General features: G+C 43.6%; 1 non-coding gene across 1 annotated transcript; it reads left to right on the forward strand.

Annotated features, from left to right (window-relative positions):
* Positions 1-2930: 2930 nt before the first annotated feature.
* Positions 2931-3054, forward strand: LOC123457939. Its single transcript, XR_006635288.1, has one exon. It is a non-coding gene; the product is annotated as a U6atac minor spliceosomal RNA (small nuclear RNA).
* The last annotated feature ends 19778 nt before the right edge of the window (positions 3055-22832 follow it).

Here is a 22832-nt window from a genome sequence, read left to right on the forward strand (position 1 = left end):
AGAGAGAATAGAGAGAGAATGGGCACACTAGGGCCTCTAGCCACTACAAATGAATTCCAGATGCATGTGCCACCATGTGCATCTAACTTACATAGGTTCTGGGAATCAAACCTAGGTCCTTAGGATCCTTAACCACTAAGCCATCTATCCAGCCCAATAAAAACTTTTTTAAAAAATGAAATATAAGCCTGAAGGTCCTGTCCATAAAGATGCCAGGAAGAATGCAACCAGCCCCTATGTCATTCTGTCCCATATCTATCCTATTTCTATCTAACTGAGTCTTTGCCAAAAGCATCCTTGAACCAGGCATGGTGGCATACTCCGTTAATCCCAGCACTGGGAGGCTGGGGTAGGAGATTTCCTTGAGTTTGAGGCCTGCCTGGGGCTACAGAATTAGTTCCAGGTCAGCCTGGACTAGAGTGAGACCTTCCTTTAGAAAAATAAAAAGCATTCTCTTGTTTGTTGAATCTACACATAGCTCCATACTTGTGTCTGTGCTGTTTGTCTATGCAAGTGTCTGCCTGCCTCTGCCTGCATCCATCTGTCTGAATACATGAGGGTCCCTGTCTCCTTCCTTGTGTCTATGCCGCTCACCATTTCTCAGTTACTTGAACACATGAGTGCCTATTGCTCTGAATATCTTCTGTTTCTGCAAGCCACCTATCCCACTCCGTTTCCCCAACACACCCACTCCATAGCTACTGCCACGTGTCTGCCTCAATTTGTAGACCAAGTTGATGCTGCCTATGGGGCTGCATTCCGGTCAGCTTTTCTTTACCTGACTGTGTGTCCGTGTGCATATTTCATACCTGTCCTTTGATGTGTCGCCTTCATTCCTGAGAAACATCAGCCTTTCTCCACGTTGATCTACATGTGTGCATCTCACCTGGAATCTCCAATTCCCTAAAGGCACCTTTCTTTAAGCAAATGTACTCCTAAGTTCAATGTCACATTGAAATCTCTCTCCCTTGAGTCTTCCAAGGAGAGACTTTGGGGCTGTTTTGTGGAATTCTTTGGAATGCTACCAACCAACCCTAACCCTCTATCTTTTACCCACTCTGAGATTCAAAGCTGGCTTTTTCCTAAATGCCCTGGGAATTCTGTTTGCTGTGTCTGAGGCAAAAGAGGAATCAGCCTTCCTGCTCCGCATAACTGTGGGACCGTAAATCTATGGCTCCTGCATCTCAGGGGCTGGAGCCCTATGGAGTACACTGTTGTTGCTGCCCAACTACCACCAGCCAGCTCCCAGCTTCACCTGTGGCCCACGGCAACTGCTCCTAGGGGTGGTTGGAGGGATGACCTCACTGGAGTCAGCACCCATGGCTGAGCTGCTCCCTGTGTACAGAGTCCCTCAGGTAGGACACACACTTGGAAAAAGGAGACCTCCATTTCCTGCTACTGTTCTTATCTCCATTTTGATTATCTCACTTAATCCTCCTAACTCCATGAGCTAGCTGGCCACTATTATTATAGCTGGGCCATTTTATACCTGAAAAAATTAAGGCTAGAAAAAGCAATGAACAGTTTGAGACTGAAGACCAAGAAGCTGATTCCAGGGGTAGGAAATTATGGTAACCAAAAGGATAAAACCTCACAGATGTAAAAGTGCTGTCTATGTGTATTTGTTTTTACTTCTGAATTTTACTGCTACCACTGCTCAAGGGACCAAGCATTGTGCTACAGCCACATGATTCATGAGCACACAGGAGGCTACAGGCCTTCTTCAGAAAGCTTACACCTGGGGGAGAAGGTGAGCATGAAAGTTTATGGTCTTCAGAAGGTTTAGGTTGTGAGAACTTGGGGCTCAGGGGTCAACCTTAAGGTTGGATACCCTTAAGGTTCCAAATTGGAATGTTGGGTTACAGCAGTAGCATCCAGGCTCTTAAGTGATGAGAGATAGGTTCATTCAGTTTTTAATTTATATTTAAAAATCTTCAAAGGTATAAAAATGAGTCATTCTTGTTTAATCTTAATTTCCTTAGCTAAGAAACCATAAATACATGGTAAGTCAAACACTCATGCGACTTTGACGCTTTGCTTCAAGAACCTGGGTAGTCGATTCAAAAAGCCAAAAACCATAGATGCAGATCCTTGCTTGTAATATTTATATGTATGTATATAAAGGGGGCAAATGTGGGTAAAATCTAAAAACCTAGAAGGATGACCTAGAGCAGCTAATAAGAGATGACAAGGAAGTAGGTGGGGGAGGGCGAAAGGCTATGTATGGCATGTAAACAGAGGAGGAGAATACAAAGGAGGATGGGGGAATAATGGGGAAGAAAAAAATCAACTAAAATGAATAGTACTTGAAAATGCCATAGAGATACTACTAAAACTTTTGTATGCTAATCAAAAATTAAAATATAAAAAATTATTGAAAAAAAGAAAAGAAAAGAAAGGGGGCTGAAGAGATCGCTAAGTGGTTAGAGGCACTTGCTTGCAAAGCCTGATGGTCTGGGTTCAATTCCCCAGTACCCATGTAAAGCCAGATGCACAGAGTGGCACGTACATCTGGAGTTCATCTGCACTGGCAGGAAGCCCTAGTGTATCCATACTCACTCACTCACGCTCGCTCTCAGTCTCTCACTCTCTCAAATAAAGAAAAATATTTGTAAAAAAGAAAATAAAGTAGAATTGTACTTACTAGAGACTGAAGAGAGCAGAAGGAGGGAAGGATAAAGTAAGGCTCTAAGTGGTGCTAAATTACAGCTCTGTGGAAGAAATACATTCTACAGTTTTATTGTGTGGTAGGGTGACTAAATTTTATACTATATACAGGTAGGAATATTTTCACCATAAAGACATGTTAAATGTTTGAGTGGATAGATATGTCTACCCTAATTTGAATGCCACACAATTTAGAATACATTCAGATATTACATGGTATTTTATAATTATATACAATATTTGGTCAATTAAAACTGAATAAGGTATTATATGAAAGGAGAGAAGGCAAGCACTCCACTTCACAAGAAGGACAGAAGAGGTCCTGGGGCTACAACACACATAGAGTCAAGGCATTTCCACCTATTTTGTGGCATATAACCACTTTGCCAAGTGCAATGGCACATGCCTTTAATCCCAGTGCTTGGGATGCTGAGGTAGTAGGATCACTGTGAGTTCTATGCCAGCTTGAGACTAATTCCAGGTCAGACTGGGCTACAGCAAGACCCGACCTCAATAATAATAATAATAATAATAACTGAAAATGTTTTTTAAAAAAAAAACCTGGGTAATGCTTTCCAATGACCATCCTCCCAGAACTGCTACCATCTCCCCACCTGGGATGAATGAGATCAGGACAGTATCAGAACTCTTAAGGCAAGTGTGCTAGAGACAGCTTTCCGGTTGACTGAGTCATCTCCTGATGTCACAGATGCCATGCTTTAGGCCATAAGCATTTCAGGTCATAACCAGTTAGCAGATATTTCTCAACAATAGCTACAGAACTAACATATGTAAGACCCAGTTGCCAATCTCAAAAAGCTTATAGGTGAATGGGCCATAGGCATGTCAATGTCATCATAATTGTAGGAATCAAATCTTCTAGGAAATAACTATGATCACAAGAACTGGTTCAAGTTGCTCAAGGTCATTATCAAGACCAGACACCACTGATTAACCCTGAATGAACGATAACTTCCAATTCTGCCAACACTCTGATGCTGGTCTTTGTATATTTTTCTTTCAGAAGAGCCTCTATTTGAAGCCATATTATTCTTAGAAAGATAATCCATCATTCTACCCCTGGGGGACAAGGAAATAACTGAACAGTTGTCACTATGATGAAGTCAGGCCTGCCCAGGCAACCAGTATTTGTCTCACTGAAAGCAGTGTCCCTTCTAGGAGACAGAAATCGCAGGCAACTTGAGTCATACTTTAGCTGGATTTTGTCGCCACGAATCTGAAGAGATACTTCCTCCTTGACCTTCAATTCTAATTTTGCTTATTTTGCTCCCTGGTCTCCCAGGACCAAGCCCAATGATCCCCTTGAGGGGATTTTCACTGCACTTAAGAGAGGTTTCCCTGAGGTCAGCTTTGGAGAACACACCCTCTGAGGTCACCCACAGGACTCACTGAGGACACATGCATCGTCTCTTGAGCACCAGGATCTTGCCTGTTGGATATTGCTTTTGTCAAGTGAAGGAGCTCCCAATTTATTACGTTGTAAGAAATTCGCAAACATTTGTAATAGCGCTTGATAAAACCCCAAAGTCCATGAAAAACAAATGCCCTGCCACCTGGAAAAATGGCTCAGCAGTTAAAGAGCTTGCCTGCAAAATCTAAGGAAATGAGTTCGATTCCCCAGTACCCATGTAAAGCCAGATGCACAAAGTGTCACATGCATCTGTAATTTGTTTGCAGTGGCTACAGGCTCTGCCTTGCTCTCCCTCCCTCTCTCTCTCACACACTCTCTCTCCCCCCCCTTGATAATAATTAAAAATATTTTTTAAACTAAAGGGCCAGGACCCTCCTCATTTTACACAACTCCCAGAATGCCCACCAGCAGTGACAGAGGGACACAGATGCACTTAGAGGCACAAGGACTAGAAATTCTAAAGCATACTGGCTGGCTGTCAGGCAACTTAGATCCTGAGAACAGTATTTATGTTCTAAATCAGGGTGATAGTGAAGGAACCCCAAGAGGGGGACCCCACGCTCTGCCCGGATATGGCGACACCCCAAATCACTCACGAGAAGCGGTCTTGATGCAAACTGCAAGAGGATTTTATTCCAAGCGCACTGGGGCCCACAGTCGTACACCGCACAGGGGTAGAGGACTGCAGAGCCCCGAATGCAGGAACGGGACAGTTTTTATAGGGTTTCTAACAAAGCCTGTGCATTAGACCAATCATTTTTTTAACATCAGGAGCCTGCGGGGTGTGAGCCAGTCAGTTTGTGCCACTCCATAGTTTCTAAGCCAATTAGTTTAATTTGTTCAAGCCCCTCGTGGACCAATCATTCTCTTATGACCTTGGTGGTCAGCATTTGCGCAGGTCCTTGGGTGGGAGTAGCAGAATGTGGTACCAGTCTCCTATGACCTTGGAGGTCAGCATTTGCGCAATTCCTTAGGTGGGGGTAGCAGAGTGTGGTACCAGTCTCCTATGACCTTGGTGGTCTGAGGCAGGCTGTTACAGCTTATGGTGCGAGCTACTAAGGCTTACAGTGTGGGCTATTAAGGCTTATAGTGTAAGGCTTATAGTGCAGGCTATTTACAGAAACCAAATAAGTGGTTCACTTCATTACTCATTTCCCATCCTTGAGGGCTATCTCATGCCCTTTTTACCTAGTTTTATATTAGGAGTGGGCTCTGATATAATGAGAAGAGGGATTCTTTACTTGCTTCCAACAGAGAGTAAAGCCTGGAGTTTGAGGTATGCAGGGAGCCCGCTTAAGCTCCCTTTGGAGCGTGATAGTATTTCTGGGCTTCTGGATTCTTGGGCCTTTCAATAGAACATTTCATACTTGCCCTATGGTGGACATGCTATGATGTTATTGGGCCCTCTTAAGATTTTAATTATTGTGCTATTTAATTGCTTTCTGTTAATAAATAAATAGTAATAGAAAAATAGAATAATAATAATAGAGTAATTTCTATTTTCTCAAAGGCTGCAGCTATGCTTCCGTGGATTCTTGCTATGACTGTAATTTTCTGTTTATTGTGCATTCTTCTTTTCCCTGTAGTACATTCCTGGTTTTGCTTTTAGTTCCTTTTCTACAATTCAGTTTTTCCTTCCTACTGCTTTAGAGGTGCTATATCTTATTTCTTCAACTCTAATGACTTGGGTTTTTAATTTCCTTGAGCTTTTACCACAACAATTACAAAATACAAAGACACAAAATCCTTAGCACATCAACTCTTCCCTAGTGACACAAATATGTCCAAAGATCTGTGATTTTTCCAGTGACCTTAAGAGAGTGAGTTGACTTCAAGGGTCTGAGCCTGCAGGCTTGAGAACAACCTGGACAGGGATATAAATAAACTGTGTAAGAAGGAAAGAAGAAGGCCAGGCTACAGGGCTGGTGAGAGCCTGTGCAGACCGTGAAGGAGGCTGCACTCACCAGGAATGAGCAGCCACAATCCCTTCCACAGATTAGCCATGGAAGTCAGCACCCACAGTTCTCTGACCATCTTTTATTGCTGTCCCTCCTCTGCACTGTGCCCAGCAGTACCCAGCAGCCCAGGGTCCTGGCCAAGCTCTTGAGTCACTTCAACTGGACCTGGGTGGGCCTGGTGGGATCTGACAATGGCAACTTTGAACAGCTGGAACAGCAGATGCACGTTGGGAACCAGGCAGGCTGTGTGACCTTTGCAAAGAGGATCAGCAGTCTAGACAACAGCATCAATAGCATGGCCATCATCATCGCCTCCAACCCTGCCACCAAGGTTGTCATCTGTGACTGCTACCATTTCCTCTTCCGACTCCTGGCTGAGGCCCTGTGGATCACTGGGAATGGATGGTGTTGGGTTTTTCTCCACCTCCTTCTACAACCCATCTGTGTTGGGCCCTGGGGCCAACAGTTTGGCTAAGGGTGGTTTGATCCCAGCCATTGCCTCAGGCACAATGCCGGGCTTTGAGGACTTCCTGTTGACACTGAGCCCAGCCCCACACCCAGGCAACAGTCTGGTGAGGAAGCTGTGGGAGAAGCTGCAGAGGTGCAGTGGCCACAAAAAAAGGCATGCCACCACAAGTGCTGAGGCGCAGGTTCCCACTTGCACAGGGATGGAAAACGTGACCACTGCAAGCCTGTCCACCTTCAGACTTCATGAGCTGGTGGCCACTTACCGAGCCTGCCTCCCAGCCAAAGCCCTGTTGGTTGCCTACCAGAACCAAATTTCCTGCTCTCAGGGAGAGGGGCCACTCCTGGGAGGTGCGTGTGCCAGCGCACAGAATGCCAGGCCCTGTCAGGTGAGCAGCCAAGATCCTTTCCCAGTCCCTGTTCATGAATAAACATTTTGGTGCACGTTTGGTCCAAAGCAAATGGTAAAATAAAATGTCAGACAGTGAATGGAAGTTCCATTGTAAGAACTTCAATGGCCTTCTTACAAAGCTCCAAGTTTCTCAGGAAAGAGCACTTGCCATGGAAGCATGAGAGCCTGACAGGGACTAAGTGATTCCTCAGCTACCATATAAACAGCTGGCCATGGCCACACACGTCTGTAACCCCGTCTGGTGGGAGCTAGAGACAAAAATATAACTGGGGCTTATGAAAACAACAGCTCCAAGCTCCATGAGAAACTGTCTCAGGGAGACACATAGAAGATTGATAGAACTGGACATCTGACATTCTCCACTGGCCTTCACATGAGTGTGCACTGCACACACACACATGCAGCACCATATATAGATACCACACCACACATATCACACACACACATGTGCACATGCACACATACATGCACAAAAATGTTCCCACGTTTCTAGAAGAGTTTACAATCTTTTTTTAGGATCCATTTGACTTTCCAGAAGTATCCAAAGGTCCAGACACAGCCCCACTAATTTTACTGATGATCACCTGAAGACACTTTGCCTATTCTCCCTTTTCTATTTTTTCCCAGATTTGTTGAGGTATAAATGACAAACGAATGTTGTATATAATCAACAGCATGAAGCAATTTTGATATACATAAACACTGTGGAATTAGCATCATAATCAAAATAATTGAGATAGTCATCACCAGCCATAGTCACTATATATGTGTTGGAGGGTGACTTAAGGACAGTTAAGATCTGCTGTTTTACCATATCTCAAGTTAAACAGTAGTGTGCTATTAACTATAGCCACTATGCTGCTCCTAAGATCCCCGGACCTGTTGGTTGGCAGGGATGTGGAGAAGTTGGTACCATCATGCCCTTTCTCCCTGCCCCCACTCTGCTGAGGGCCCTCAGTGGGATTACTGGTATTCACCATGGAATTGTGAGTTATTAGCTGTAAGAGCAGCAGTCAGTCATTGTACAGAGGGGGGCAATGCCTCTGACTATTCCCTCCCACCTTGTGGCTCTTACAATCTTTCTGCCCCCTCTTCTGCAAAAGTCCCTGAGCCTTGGTGGGTGCATTTTACCTCTACTTTAGTGTGGAGCTCTCAGCAGCTTCTGAATTTCTTCTTTAGTGCACTTTGAGGACCCTTGGTGTCTGTGTCCATCACCCTGGTTCAGGTTGTCAGGCTCACTATGGGAACAGCATTCTTGCTCATCTTACCAATTCTTTTCTGTTTTCACCTGGGTCCTAGCTGCTGAGCTAGAGGTGGTTCACCTGCTGACACGGGGTCAGTGATCCTTGTCCTGTTGATAGATGTTAGTTGTCCTCAGTTCTCCAGCAGAGAATGAGATCAGGATAGGTTAAGGGTATAAGCATTGTTAGTTTAGAGAGATTCTGATGGGGATAGCCTCACTTTTGGCCAAAGACTAGTGGAAGCTTCTCATTGAAGTCCATAACCTTGGTCTCCATAGGATTCTGGCTTGGTTTCCAATCCAGCTATGGTTTCCCTTCCACTAAAAGTGGATCTCTTAGCCTATTAGAAAGCCATTGGTTACCTACCTAGGGTTGGTGCCACTGTTGCACAGGTGTGTACATCTTGTCAGAGATGATTGCATATAACAGGGCTCCCTCCATGTTCAGAGTGCAGTTGGCCATTTTTGCCCAGCATCTCAAGTCATGGTTTTCAGCACTATATAGTATGGTCATCTGGGATCTGGCTTCCTTCCAGATTAAGCCAAAAGTCTCAATGTTCTGCATCAGCAGCATGTGTTGTCTTCAGCAATAGGCTCTTATCTCCCCCCCCCCCCAGGATGGTAATCAAGTGCTTTGACAGAAGTCTGTCTTGTTTTGGGGACCTCATAGATCTCTCTGATCAATAGCTCAGTGTGAGCTATAATTCATTTCTGGTACTAGGATTTACCAGTCAAGGCCAAATATTTTAGAGTTAGGCTTCATCCTACCCTCTCCAGGGCCCTTCTTACCACACAATCACTCCATGCTCCTATTGAGGGTTATACCTTTAATGTGTTATCCAAAAGGAAGTTTTCTATGGTACCAATTCATTTTGAATTTGGTTTTCTGTATATCCCCCCCAAACCCTCCTATTCCCATTCCTGTTCCCACAAGCCCTTCCATCCCTCTGATGTGACCTCCAAGTTTCATGTTGGGTATGATAGCAATGCAAGTTATTCCAGTTTAGGACCCACAGATGAGGGAGACCATGCAGCATTTGCCTTTCTGTGCTTCTGTGAGTTTGCTTAGTCCGATATGTTCCAAGTCTGTCATTTTCCTACAAACTTCATTATATCATGTTTCCTTACTGTGAATAGAATTCTATTGTGTATATGGACCACATCTTCAGTATCCATTCATCAAATGATGGGCATCTGGGTTGATTCCAGTTCTTAAAAACTGAATTGAGCAGTAAAGACATTATTAATGAGAAAGTGGGAAAGTAGTTCCATGGTCTAACTTTGAAGTCTGTATCAAGAAATGGAGCCATGTGTGGTGTCACACACCTTTAACCCCAACACTCCAGAGGCAGAGGTAGGAGGATCACCATGAGTTCAAGGCCACTCTGAGACTACATAATGAATTTCAGGTCACCCTGAGCTACAGTGATACCCTACTTCAACAAAAAAAAAAAAAAAAAAAAAAAAATGAAATGAAATGAACAACTGATATTGAACTTTTTAAAAAATGGAATATGGGCTGGAGGGATGGCTTAGCAGTTAAGGCATTTGCCTGCAAAGCCAAAGGACACAGGTTCAATTCCCCAGGACCCCCATTAGCCAGATGCACAAGGGGGCATCTGGAGTTTGTCTGCAGTGGCTGGAGGCCCTGGCGTGCCCATATTCTTCTCTCTCTCTCTCTCTCTCTCTCTCTCTCTCTGTCAAATAAATAAATAATATTTTTTAAATGGAAAATAAGGGCTGGAGGAATGGCTTAGCGGTTTAGGCATTTGCCTGCAAAGCCAAAGGGCCCAGGTTCAATTCCCCAGGACCCACATTAGCCAAATGCACAAGGGGGTGCAAGCATCTGGAGTTCGTTTGCAGTGGCTGGAAGCCCTGGGGTGCCATTATCTCTCTCTCTCTCTCTCTCTCTCTCTCTCTCTCTCTCTCTCTCTCTCTTTCTCTCCCTCTTTAGTTGTCAAATAAACAAATAAATAAAATATTTTTTAAATGGAAAATAACCCATAAAAACCTATTTGCTTTCCCAGACCTCTATGTGCCTGAGATCACCAGAAAGGGGATTTCTCAGTTAGAAGCAATTGTACCTCAACAATAATGTCACTGGCCTGCATTTTTCTCCAATTTATCAAGGCAGGGCTAAACAATCCCTTCTCTGAGAAGCAATAGTATCTTGCACATACCATTAGAATAAGAAAGAAAAAGAATAAAAATTGCTATGTTAGGAATAGTATGTTTTATTCTTGTTCTGTCATTTTGAACTACTTCCTCTAGTCTCATTTTAGGGATGCATTTCTTTTTCCATGTACAAAGTCCTTCCCACTAGAGGAGTAGACATGATTGCCAGTGAGCAAGGGAGCAGAGCAGAGCTCCAGGAAAGAGTCTGCGTCATTGCCACGCAGGCAAAGGCTGGCCCTGGATGATGAGGTCTGCATTCAGTACTCACATCTTGGGTACTTACCTTCTCATTCTCTGCCCCTTCAGCATACCACAGAATCCTCTCATCAGGATTTTTACAAGGATGATATAAATCTTGGTTGCTCTGAACTCAAGGTACTTTTGCTTCTCAGGGAACAACAGCAGTGTCCACAGACAGTTTTGGTTGTCTTAAGTTTGTGAATGCCTCTGGCATGCAGGCCACAGATGTGACTAAAATCTCATGGTGCACAGGACAGCCCTCTACAATAAAGGTTTATCCAGACCGTATGTCAACAGTGCTAAATTGAGAAACCCTAGAGTTAAGAAATGGTGGCACATGCTATAGTGTGAGACCTTGGGAGCTGAGGTAGGAGTGTAGCAACTTACAGTACCACTTGGACTACCCAGCAAGTTCGGGGCCAGCCTGGGATACATAGCAAGACCTGGTCTCAAAAATAAAAAATTGGGGCTGCGGAAATGGAACAGCGGTTGAAGGCATTTACTTACAAAGACTGCTAGTTGGAGTTTAATTCCCTAGCACCCACATAAAGCTAAAAACAAAAATAGTACATGCATGCATCTGGTGTTTGGAGCAGCAAGAGGCCCTGGCATGCCCATACACACACACACACACACACACACACACACACATAAAGCACAGGAATAAATCTGAGTAAGGCTGAGTTTTAGCTACAATTCTGTCTTTGTTCTGATTCTCTGGGGATGGCTGGGACCTGTTTGGTTGTGGGAAAATGACCTCCTTAAAATACAAAATGAAGGACAAACTCCCCAGTTATTTCTTCAAAATATTGTCCCACCTCATAAATATTCATAATACACTTACAGCATGCAGACCATTATAGCTTGGAGTTCACTTGCATCCTGTTGTTAATTTTTACACTCTCTTCAAAATAGATATTACCACTGTTCCATTTGCTAAGGAAAGTAGGGTTTAGGGCTGGAGAGTTGGCTCAGCAAGTAAGACTAAAGACATGAGTCTAATCTCTAGAAACCACATAAAAAGCCAGTCATGGCCACACCTGCTGTTAACCCCAGAAGTGAGTGGGGTGGAAATGAGAGGATTTGAGGAGCTAGCTAGTCAGTCAGTATAACCAAAAATCAGGTAGCTTCAGTTTCAATGAGAGACTCTGTCTCAGGGAAATAAGACAAAAGAAGGACATACAATATCTTCCTCTGACCTGCACATACATGTTGGGCATACATATAACACACACACACACACACACACACACACACACACACACACACCAAATAAATAATGAGAAAGAAAAAAACAACTGCAACCAAAGATTACTAACTCCATAAGCAGCAGAACCAAGATGGATTTCATGGTTTTCCCACAATTTTGAGATTCTTTTTTTTTCTAAATTTTTATTAACATTTTCCATGATTAGAAAAATTATCCCATGGTAATACCCTCCCTCCCCCACCTTTCCCTTTTGAAATTCCATTCTCCTTCATATCTCCTCCCCATCTCAATCAGTCTCTCTTTTATTTTGATGTCCATGATCTTTTCCTCCTCTTATGATGGTCTTGTGCAGGTAGTGTCAGGCACAGTGAGGTCATGGATATGCAGGCCATTTTGTGTCTGGAGGATAATGTTGTAAGGAGACCTACCCTTCCTTTGGCTCATATATTCTTTCTGCCACCCCTTCCACATTAGACCCTGAGCCTTGGAAGGTGTGATCAAGATGTTACTCAGTACTCCAGTCACTTCTTTCCAGCACTATGATACCTTCTGAGTCATCCCAAGGTCACTGCCATCTGAAAAGAGAAGATTCTCTACCCAAAGTGAGAGTAGCATTAATATAAGGGTATAAATATTAAGAGAAGTGCTTACTGGGCAGTTTGATAAGCATAGTATATATACTTATCCAGACATGAGCAGATGTTATACCCCTAGGGCTCATGACTACCTGTTTTAAGTTTCCAGTATCAGGGATGTATCCCCCCCTCCCATGGAGTAGGCCTCCAATCCAATTGGAGGGCAGTTGGTTTCCACCATGACAGACCTGCCACTATTGCACCCCTTGGCTCATTTGGCCTGGATGGCCAATTATAAGGCTTGCAGTATCCACTGTTGAACATCTTCACTGGTGGTATCTCTTTCTCCCATTGAACTACATATAGAATGGCTTCTTCCAGCTTTCTGTCAGCTGGTCTACATGAAGGAGGTTATCAGCTCAGTTCCAGCAGGATTTTTCAGTAACCTTGCAGCCCAAGTATATGGAGTTTTCAGCAATAGGGTCTTACCATCAATTCCTGGTGGGAAATCAATGACCTCTGCAATGGCCTATAATGTTTTAGGGGCATCAGGGACCTCCCTGGCCAACAACTCACTAGAGGCATCCCATCCCTGGCACTGAAAATTTTCTAACAATGATCTATGGCTCCTGAGTGTTCCATTGTCCGAAACCGGAGGATTCCATATGATTTATTTGCATTCTCTTAAATTTTAATTAGCCCTCCCTCCACCTTTCCTTTACTCAATCTCTTCCCCTGACCTCACTTTGGGCCTTTGCACACCTGTTAATCTATTCTTCTACTTATATATATACAATACCAACCTATTAAGTACCCTCCTCCCTTCCTTTCTCTTCCCTTTATATCTCCTTTTTAACTTACTGGTCTCTGCTACTGAGTTTTTCCTTCTCACACAGAAGCCCAATCATCTGTAGCTAGGATCCACATATGAGAGAGAACATGTGGCGCTTAGCTTTCTGGGCCTGGGTTACCTCATTTAGTATAATCCTTTCCAAATCCATCCATTTTCCTGCAAATTTCATAACTTCATTCTTCTCTACCACTGAGTAGAACTCCATTGTATAAATATGCCACATCTTCATTATCCACTCATCAGTTGAGGGACATCTAGGCTGGTTCCATTTCCCAGCTATTATGAATTAAGCAGCAATAAACATGGTTGAGCATATACTTCTAAGGAAATAGGATGAGTCCTTAGGATATAAGCCTAGGAGTGCTATAGCTGGGTCATATGGTAGATCAATCTTTAGCTGTCTTAGGAACCTCCACACTGATTTCCACAATGGCTGGACCAGATTGCATTCCTACCAACAATGTAGAAGGGTTCCTCTTTATCCACATCCCCACCAGCATTTATGATCATTTGTTTTCATGATGGTAGCAAATCTGACAGGAGTGAGATGGAATCTCAATGTAGTTTTAATCTGCATTTCCCTGATGACTAGGGACATAGAACATTGTTTTAGATATTTATACGCCATCTGTATTTCTTCTTTTGAGAACTCTCTATTTAGCTCCATAGACCATTTTTAATTGGCTTGTTTGATTTCTTATCATTCAACTTTTTGAGTTCTTTGTATATCCTAGATATTAATCCTCTATCAGATATATAGCTAGCTACTTTTCTTCTGGCAATTTCAGAGTTTCAGGTCAATGTTAAGGTCTTTAGTCCATTTGGATTTAATTCTTGTGCATGGCGACAGAGAAGAATATATTTTCATCCTTCTACAGATACATATCCAGTTTTCCCAGCACCATCTGCTGAAGAGGCTGTCTTTTCTCCAATGAGTATTTTTGGCATTTTTATTGAATATTAGGTGGCTATAGCTACCTGGACTTATATCTGGGTCCTCTATTCTGTTCCATTGATCTACATATCTGCTTTTGTGCCAGTAGCATGCTGTTTTTGTTACTATGGCTCTGCAGTATAGGTTAAAATCAGGTATAGTTATACCTCCTGTCTTATTTTTGTTGCTCAGTATTATTTTAGATATTCGAGGTTTTTTGTGATTCCAAATGAATTTTTGGATTGTTTTTTCTATTTCCGTGATGAATGCCTTTGGAATTTTGATGGGGATTGCATTAAATGTGTAGATTGCTTTTGGTAAGATTGCCATTTTCACAATATTGATTCTTCCAATCCAGGAACAAGGGATGTTTTTCCATTTCCTAGTGTCCTAAAATGTCATTATTACATCATTACCAATTTCTATGTCCCTAATACATTGTGATACTTAAAACACATTTGAAGAAGAGATGGTGGATACGAAAAAGGAAAGAGAGAAAGAAAGAAGAGAGGAAGAAAAGAAAGAAAGAAAGAAAGAAAGAAAGAAAGAAAGAAAGAAAGAAAGAAAAAAGAAAAGAAGGAAGGACAGGAAGTGAAGAAAAGGGTTATTTTTTTTAAAAGCACTGGGAGAAGGAAAGAAGAGAGGGAGAAAAGAGAGGAGAGGAGAGGGAGGAACTTAGCAAATGAGAGTAAGGCAAATTCCACAAAATTTCATCCCAGTTTCCCTGCAGTCTCCCCAGCATTCTCATTCTTCTCCTCTCCTGCATAGGTCCCTTATTCAATCTGCAATGAAAAATCTCATAAGGGAACCAGAAAGTTCCCGTTATATGAGATGTCAAAATGCTGCTACTAATGCCTCCCCTGCCCCACAGGTGAACTCACTGTGTCCATAGGTCAGGAAGGAGAATGGCACTCAGAGGAGTGCCACTAGGCAGCCGTGGTGGGATTCAGATGGTAGCTCATGGTCACATCACCAAAAAAGTCCCAGGAAAGAAATGACCAAGAGGAATATCAGTGTTACATACCTAAAACCATTCAAGGTTATTTTATTCCTTCTTTCCTTCATTCACCATGAATTTGTTCATAGACAGCACCTAGTTTAATATCTAATATGGTCACCACTGCATAAGTGTTGAAAGTCCACTAATGACTTAATCTGCATTCTTATTAAAATGTCATTCATTCAGAAATATTAATGGGTACCTACTGCATAAATCCTGTGTTGAGTACAAGGGTGGCAACAGGGCCACCTTGACTCCTGGAGCTCATGGTGGATTAAAGAGGAACGTCTTAGAACCATTAGCACAGCTGTTGTCAAAGGAAACTGAACTATGAAGCCAAGTCTGTATGCTTTGGTGAAGGTGTTAAGCCAAAAGAACAGAGTGGAACAATTCAATCAAGTAGCGAATACATAGAAAGGCCTTTCATTGAAATAGGCAGTTTCTTATATATATTTTAAAGAAGTAGATAGAAAAGTAGTTAAAATAAAACATGAAAAACAAGGAGTTCATTAGTCGAGATTCAAGATACAAAAACAATAAAACCTGAGAGTATGTTGTGAACAATGATAGGAGGTCTATAGGAAGCCAGTTTCCAGGTCACACAGAGCTTTACTTGCCACACTCAGGGGCATGGACACTACCCTATGGACAATGACTAATATGGAGAGTGGTGTGTATTTCTAAATGGGATTGGTACAGAGGACAGGCACCAAGAGATTAGAACAGGTTCACAGTCCAGGTACTTGTTGAAGCTACAGGTTTGGACAGAGTCTTTTCTCACCCTTAAAACTCTGTCTAGGAAAATGAAGAATATGTGAATATTCTTTGCTCAGGGAAAGAAAAAGATGTCACTAAATAAGCTAATTAAGAGCCAACTGAAGCTAAAGACACAAAGAGAAAAACCTATAAATGTAAAAAAAAAAAAAAAAAAAACACCTTGGACTTGCAGAGCAAGGGAGTAGGAAATTAAAGAGCCTAGGAATATAAAGATATAACTCAATCAATAAAGGACTCAAATAGTAATAAACAACTATTCACAGTGCAAGGCATGAAATCTACACCAAAAATCAAAATGCAAAGCTCCAAGTTCAGTCAGCACAATGATTTAGAGATGGATCACCTCATTCAAAAGTAAGAAATAGGTCAGATATGGTGTCACATTCCTTTAATCCCAGCACTCAGGGGGCAGAGGTAGGAGGATCAACATGAGCTTTAGGCCAACCTGAGACTACATAGTGAATTGCAGGTCAGCTTGGGCTAGAATGAGACCCCACCTCAAGAAAAAAGAAAGAAGGAAGGAAGGAAGGAAAAAAATAATCTGTGTACAAAGTAAGAGCTACATGAATATTTCCTAATATAAATAATATGATGGGTGAATACATACATGAGTTAAATGCCTCTGTCTGTGATGACGTTTCCACAATGGTTGCTCAGTTCAAAGGGATGAGGCCCACATAGGAGTCAGAGCTTCAGTAGGGTGCTCAATGTCATTTCATGATGACCCAGTGCATGGCAATGGGCTGCCATTGGGAATTCTGCCATCTGTATCCTTGGACCTGGTCCTGAGGACATCAGGCAAGCAGGAAGGTCTGCTGCAGTGAGCCCAAGCTGCCTGGAAAAGCCATCACTCGTCTTATAACTGCTCAACCCTGGGAAAGGCTCCAGAGCTTCCCTGCTCTCTTCTCTGACCCAGTTTCTCCCTGCAGACAATACAACATGTCAGAAGTGTCCTGGAGACAAGTGGCCCAACATGGGAAGACCCAGTGTGTCCCCAAAACCCTTGACATCCTGTCCTACCACGAGCCCCTGCATAGCGCTGGACAAAGCTTGGCACATCTGCACAGCTCTGCTCTTCCTGCTTGCCCTGGCCATCTTGGGCATCTTCATCCAGCACCACCACACCCCTACAATCTGAGCCAATAACTGCCAGCTTAGTTAGGTGCTTGGCACTGTTTCCTCTGCCCCTTCTTGGTCACCAGCCACCCAGGCCCCATCACCTGTGCTGTGCGTCAGGCAGCCTTTGGGGTCATCTTCAGTGTGTGTGTCCACTGTGCTTTCCACGGCCATCATGGTGGTGGCAGTATTTCAGGCCCCCAGGCCAGGCACCCACATCAGGAAGTGGGCAGGGCTGCTCTACCCCAGCACCATCCCCAGTGTCTGTTCCCTGATCCAGGCAGCCCTGTGCATCCTCTGGGTGACCATATGCCCCCCACGGGCATGAACTCCACAGAGCCAGGGCTCTGCTAGGTCTGGTCAGCTTGCTGGTGGCCTTTCCTGTCTGCAAAATGCCTGACACCCTCAATGAAGCCAAATACATTACTGTCGGCATGCTGGTCTGCTCCTGTGTCTGGGTGTCCCTCCCTCATACCTGCCCACATGAGTGTCTGAGGCAGAAATGGTGGCCGTTGAGGTCTTTGCCATTTTGGCATCAGGAGCAGACCTATTGGTCTGCCTCTTCTTTCCAAAGAGCTCCATCATCATCCTCACCCTGACAAGAACACCGAAGTACAAATATTAGGCAGGCATCATCTCAAGTGAGAAAGGCAGGCATGGGCCACAGGGAGTGTCACATTCTCAGTGACGCCCTCCATGAACAACCCTCAGACAGACACTCTTCCTTCCTGGGAGCCCCATCACACTCGCCCAAAGCCCTGCCTATCTGGCTCAGGGATGCTTCTGTCCTGTATGTCACTCTATCATGAAGAGAGCAGAAACATGTGCAGATAACAAACACTGCCCTTATGTCCAAATCACCCTCTGACCCCTCAGCAGCCAGAGGACCTGGTACACAAGGACAGAATGAATGAATGAAATCACCTCATGTAAAGTAAGCATTAAAAGAGAGAATGATGGCTAGAGAGATGGCTTAAAGGTTATGGCACTTGCCTGTGAAACCTAAGAACCTATGTTCTGCTTTCCAGATCCCACTTAGCCAGACAAAGGGAAGGCAAATGCAAGGTGGCATATGCCCACTAGGTGGCACAAGCGACTGGAGTTCTACCGCAGCGGCTGGGGCCCTGTTGTGCCAATTCTCTCTCTCTCTCTCTAACTTTCTCTCAAAAAAATTAAGTTAAAAGAGAATGACTTGAGAGGAAATAGCAAGAGAGTGGTTGAGAAGAGTGAAACAGATCTGGTTCAAACATTTCTAGTACATGTTACTTAATGTCACTGAGCCTCACTTTCTTCCAGTGACAAGAGAAAAAAGAAAATAATACTAAGCCTTCCTCTCCAGGGTGGAGTGATGATGATATGAGAAAATTTGTGGAAAAGCCGGACATGGTGGTGCATGCCTTTAATCCCAGCATTTGGGAAGCTTAGGTAGGAGAATTGCTATGAGTTCAAGGACAGCCTGAGACTACATAATGAATTCCAGGTCAGCCTGGGCTACAGTGAAACCCTAACTTTTAAAACCAAAAAGAAAATAAAAATTGTGAAGTGTTAACACATTAAATACTCAAAAAGGAGGTACTTACAGACATGTATTCTGCTCTGAGCATTATGGATAAAGGAACAAGCACCAGCAGAGCTTTCTCATCTACCCCAGGTAGCACTGTGCTGGTAAAGAGACAGATGACCAGGGTTCAAGGCATCTCTCTGCCAGTTCCCCAACTTCTTTGTACCTCAGTTCTCTCACCTGTTAAGAAGACCATATACCTCATGAGATTATTAATGAGGAGGAATTTTATATTTATAAAACATTTAATATAGTACCTAGTAATAGTAAGCACTTCATAATCATTAGACACATACTTGTTGACTAATTCAAAAAACAATATGCATGGTAGCTGCATTAATTACTCTTCTTGTTGGCATTTCCAAACACCTGGGGGAAGGAATCCACTTTAGGAAGAAGGGGTTTGCTCTAGCTTACGTCTCAAGGGGACAAGTCCACCACGGCAGGGAAGGCGTGGCCGTGGGCTAGGAGGTCAGCTAGTCAAATTCAGAGTCGATCAGGAAACAGAGATGAATAGGAGTCGGGCCAGGCTACAAAACTCCAAGCACGGCCCTGAAGAGCGGGACCTTGAGATGATCCTAAATCACACCCTGGACGCCTACCCCAGGTGGCTTCACCATTCTCGGCTTGCCAGGCCTGCTTCCGTTGCAGGATTCAGCGTTTGCCTTCTCACCCAATCAGATCTCTCTTGAGCTCGTACCCCGCCCAGGTGAGTGGATTCTTCCTCTGAGCCCAGACCGGTTGGCTGGGACACCTGGTGTAGGTGTGTCTAGGTGTACTGAGAACAAATTCTAAAGTGTATCTTCTCTGACCCACAGAGACATTGGCTCTCTCCAGAGCAACATGTTTGAGTCTTTGCACAAGACAGACTTCCCTCTCTCATCCGAGCATGACTTCCAGGGTGAGAAGGGACACTTTTTATTACTGTTTTTTTCTTTTAATCTTTTTGGAAGTGCTTTTTTTTTTTTAATCCTTCTTCTTTTCTTTCTTTTTTTTTTTTTTTTTTTTTTTTTTTTTTTAATCTAAGACCCATGTTCCTTTACCTGGACTTCTGGACCACGTGGTGTATCACCCTTCCTGCACTTTACCTTCTCCTCCTCAGCCCTCTGTCCTTTCCCTTCCCACCATCTTTGTGAAATCTGGATAAAATGTGCTGTTTTAGACATCTTTCTCTCTGGATCTTCTCTTTGCAGATGGCAGTGACCTTGGGACGACTCAGAAGGTATCATGGTGCTGGAAAGAAGTGACTAGAGTACCAAGTAACATCTCGATCACACCTTCCAAGGCTCAAGGTCTAATGCGGAAGAGGTGGCAGAAAGAATGTAAGAGCCAAAGGAAGGGTGGGACTCCATACAACGTGCTCCCTCCAGACATAAAATGGCCTGGATATCCATGACCTCATAGTTCCTGACACTACCTACACAAGACCGTCATAAGAGGAGGGAAAGATCACGACATCAAAATAAAAGAGACACTTATTGAGATGGGGAGGGGATATGATGGAGAATGGAATTTCAAAGGGGAAAAGTGGCGGAGGGAGGGTATTACCATGGGATATTTTTTATAATCATGGAAAAATGTTTTTAAAAATTGAGAAAAAATAGAATAAGATTTAAAAAAATCTTTCTGTCTGGGACTGGAGAGATGGGTTAGTGGTTAATCAGCTTGCCTGAAAAGCCTAAGGACCCGTGTTTGACTCCCTAGATCCCACATAAGCCAGATGCGCAAGGTGGCACATGTGCAAGGTCACACATGCACACAAGGTGGCACATGTACAAGGTCACACATGCACACAAGGTGGCACATGGGCAAGGTCACACATGCACACAAGGTGGCACTTGTACAAGGTCACAGATGCACACAAGGTGGCACATGTACAAGGTCACACATGCACACAAGGTGGTACATGGGCAAGGTCACACATGCACACAAGGTGGCACTTGTACAAGGTCACAGATGCACACAAGGTGGCACATGTACAAGGTCACACATGCACACAAGGTGACACATGTACAAGGTCACACATGCACACAAGGTGACACATGTACAAGGTCACACATGCACACAAGGTGGCACATGTACAAGGTCACACATGCACACAAGGTGACACATGTACAAGGTCACACATGCACACAAGGTGACACATGTACAAGGTCACACATGCACACAAGGTGGTACATGTACAAGGTCACACATGCACACAAGGTGACACATGTACAAGGTCACACATGCACACAAGGTGACACATGTACAAGGTCACACATGCACACAAGGTGACACATGTACAAGGTCACACATGCACACAAGGTGGCACATGTACAAGGTCACACATGCACACAAGGTGGCACATGTACAAGGTCACACATGCACACAAGGTGGCACATGTACAAGGTCACACATGCACACAAGGTGGCACATGGGCAAGGTCACACATGCACACAAGGTGGCACTTGTACAAGGTCACACATGCACACAAGGTGGCACATGTTCAAGGTCACACATGCACACAAGGTGGTACATGGGCAAAGTCACACATGCACACAAGGTGGCACTTGTACAAGGTCACAGATGCACACAAGGTGGCACATGTACAAGGTCACACATGCACACAAGGTGGTACATGGGCAAGGTCACACATGCACACAAGGTGGCACTTGTACAAGGTCACAGATGCACACAAGGTGGCACATGTACAAGGTCACACATGCACACAAGGTGGTACATGGGCAAGGTCACACATGCACACAAGGTGGCACTTGTACAAGGTCACACATGCACACAAGGTGGCACATGTGCAAGGTCACACATGCACACAAGGTGGCACACACATCTGGAGTTTCACGACGGTGGCTGGAGGCCATGGCATACCAATTCTCCCCCCTCATTAAAAAAATAAATAAATAAATAAGGTCAGTCTGTTCGGCTTTCCTAAAAAAAATAAATAAATCATTTTCTCTAGTCTGGAATCACCAATTCCTTGGTTGCTTTGCAGGTATGAACTCAGGGCTTGGGGTTCCAGGAAGCACCCCAGAACCCTATATTTCTCTGTTACACTGGGAATGGAAGTGGACCAGCAAGCTGCAAGCCACAGATGTGATCATAAGTCATTTATATAGCATCCACCTCCTCCTGCATTTATATTATTGGCTTTTCTTGCACATGCACTGTCCTTTACATGTAGTGAGGAAAGATTTTCAGTCATTCATTCATATACTAATCTTAACACCCCTTTCTCCATGTCCTGCTCTCTACTGCACAAGCATCCATGTTTCCAGGTGATATTTAAGTTCCTGCCAAATAGGATTGAAAACTACTTGTTCCATAGCTCACAATGATGATACTAAAAAAGAAATCATCAGAGAAAATTGGTAGCTTTTTTTTTTTAAAGATTGAATTTAGAAAATTGGAGAGATCTAGATTCCCCTAGCTCTGACGCCCTCATTCTAACAAGAAAAAAAAAAAAAAGCCTCAGAAATAAGAGTTCAGTGTGTGCTGCATGACTTTTCCTGGGGGATGTGAGCAAACAGAAGCCCACCCCAGAGAGAGCACCGGTTACAGATCAAAGAAACGGTTCCACCTGAGTCCAGTTTGGTGAAGCTGTGAACTGAAATTGTTGAAAAGTAAAGAAAAGAAAAGGAAAAAGCTGCAACTATTTTGAAAAGACTATGCAACTGATTAGAATTCCGATGTGGAAGACTGGAATGTTCCAAGTCCAGAGCCAAATTACCTTAGGATACCTTTAACCCCGTTTACTGCTCACCTCTGTGTCTGACCTAATATCTTCCTAAATGTCAAATGATTTTGAAATGTACTAGCAGACCACCTGCTTCCACCAACCCAAAGGCTAGGAATGTCATCTGACACCATCTGAGGCCCGGAGCAGAGTTATCTTCACTTTGCTGTAAGCCACCCACCTGGTGTCTCCACCAAGGGATTTGAGAAATGTTTGGTCCCTGACTTTCTTTTGTCCTGTAATGACAAAACTTATGGAATTGTTAATATGTTGAAACATGGAATTTGTGTTAGGATGAATCTGTGTTCCTAGGCCAAGACCACCCACAGACGAATCCAGAATAAACTCATTTCATTTAAGGTGAGAGCTGTGTGTTTTGTATCTACAAAGCGATAGGTTTGAAACCCCGGGAGATGGTACTGAGAATCTTCCCCCATATCCTACCTGGGAGCTCATCAACAATTCCATTATCATTATCATGGAC

The sequence above is a fragment of the Jaculus jaculus genome, chromosome 1 (genome assembly GCF_020740685.1).
Source record: "Jaculus jaculus isolate mJacJac1 chromosome 1, mJacJac1.mat.Y.cur, whole genome shotgun sequence".
NCBI lineage: Eukaryota > Metazoa > Chordata > Mammalia > Rodentia > Dipodidae > Jaculus > Jaculus jaculus.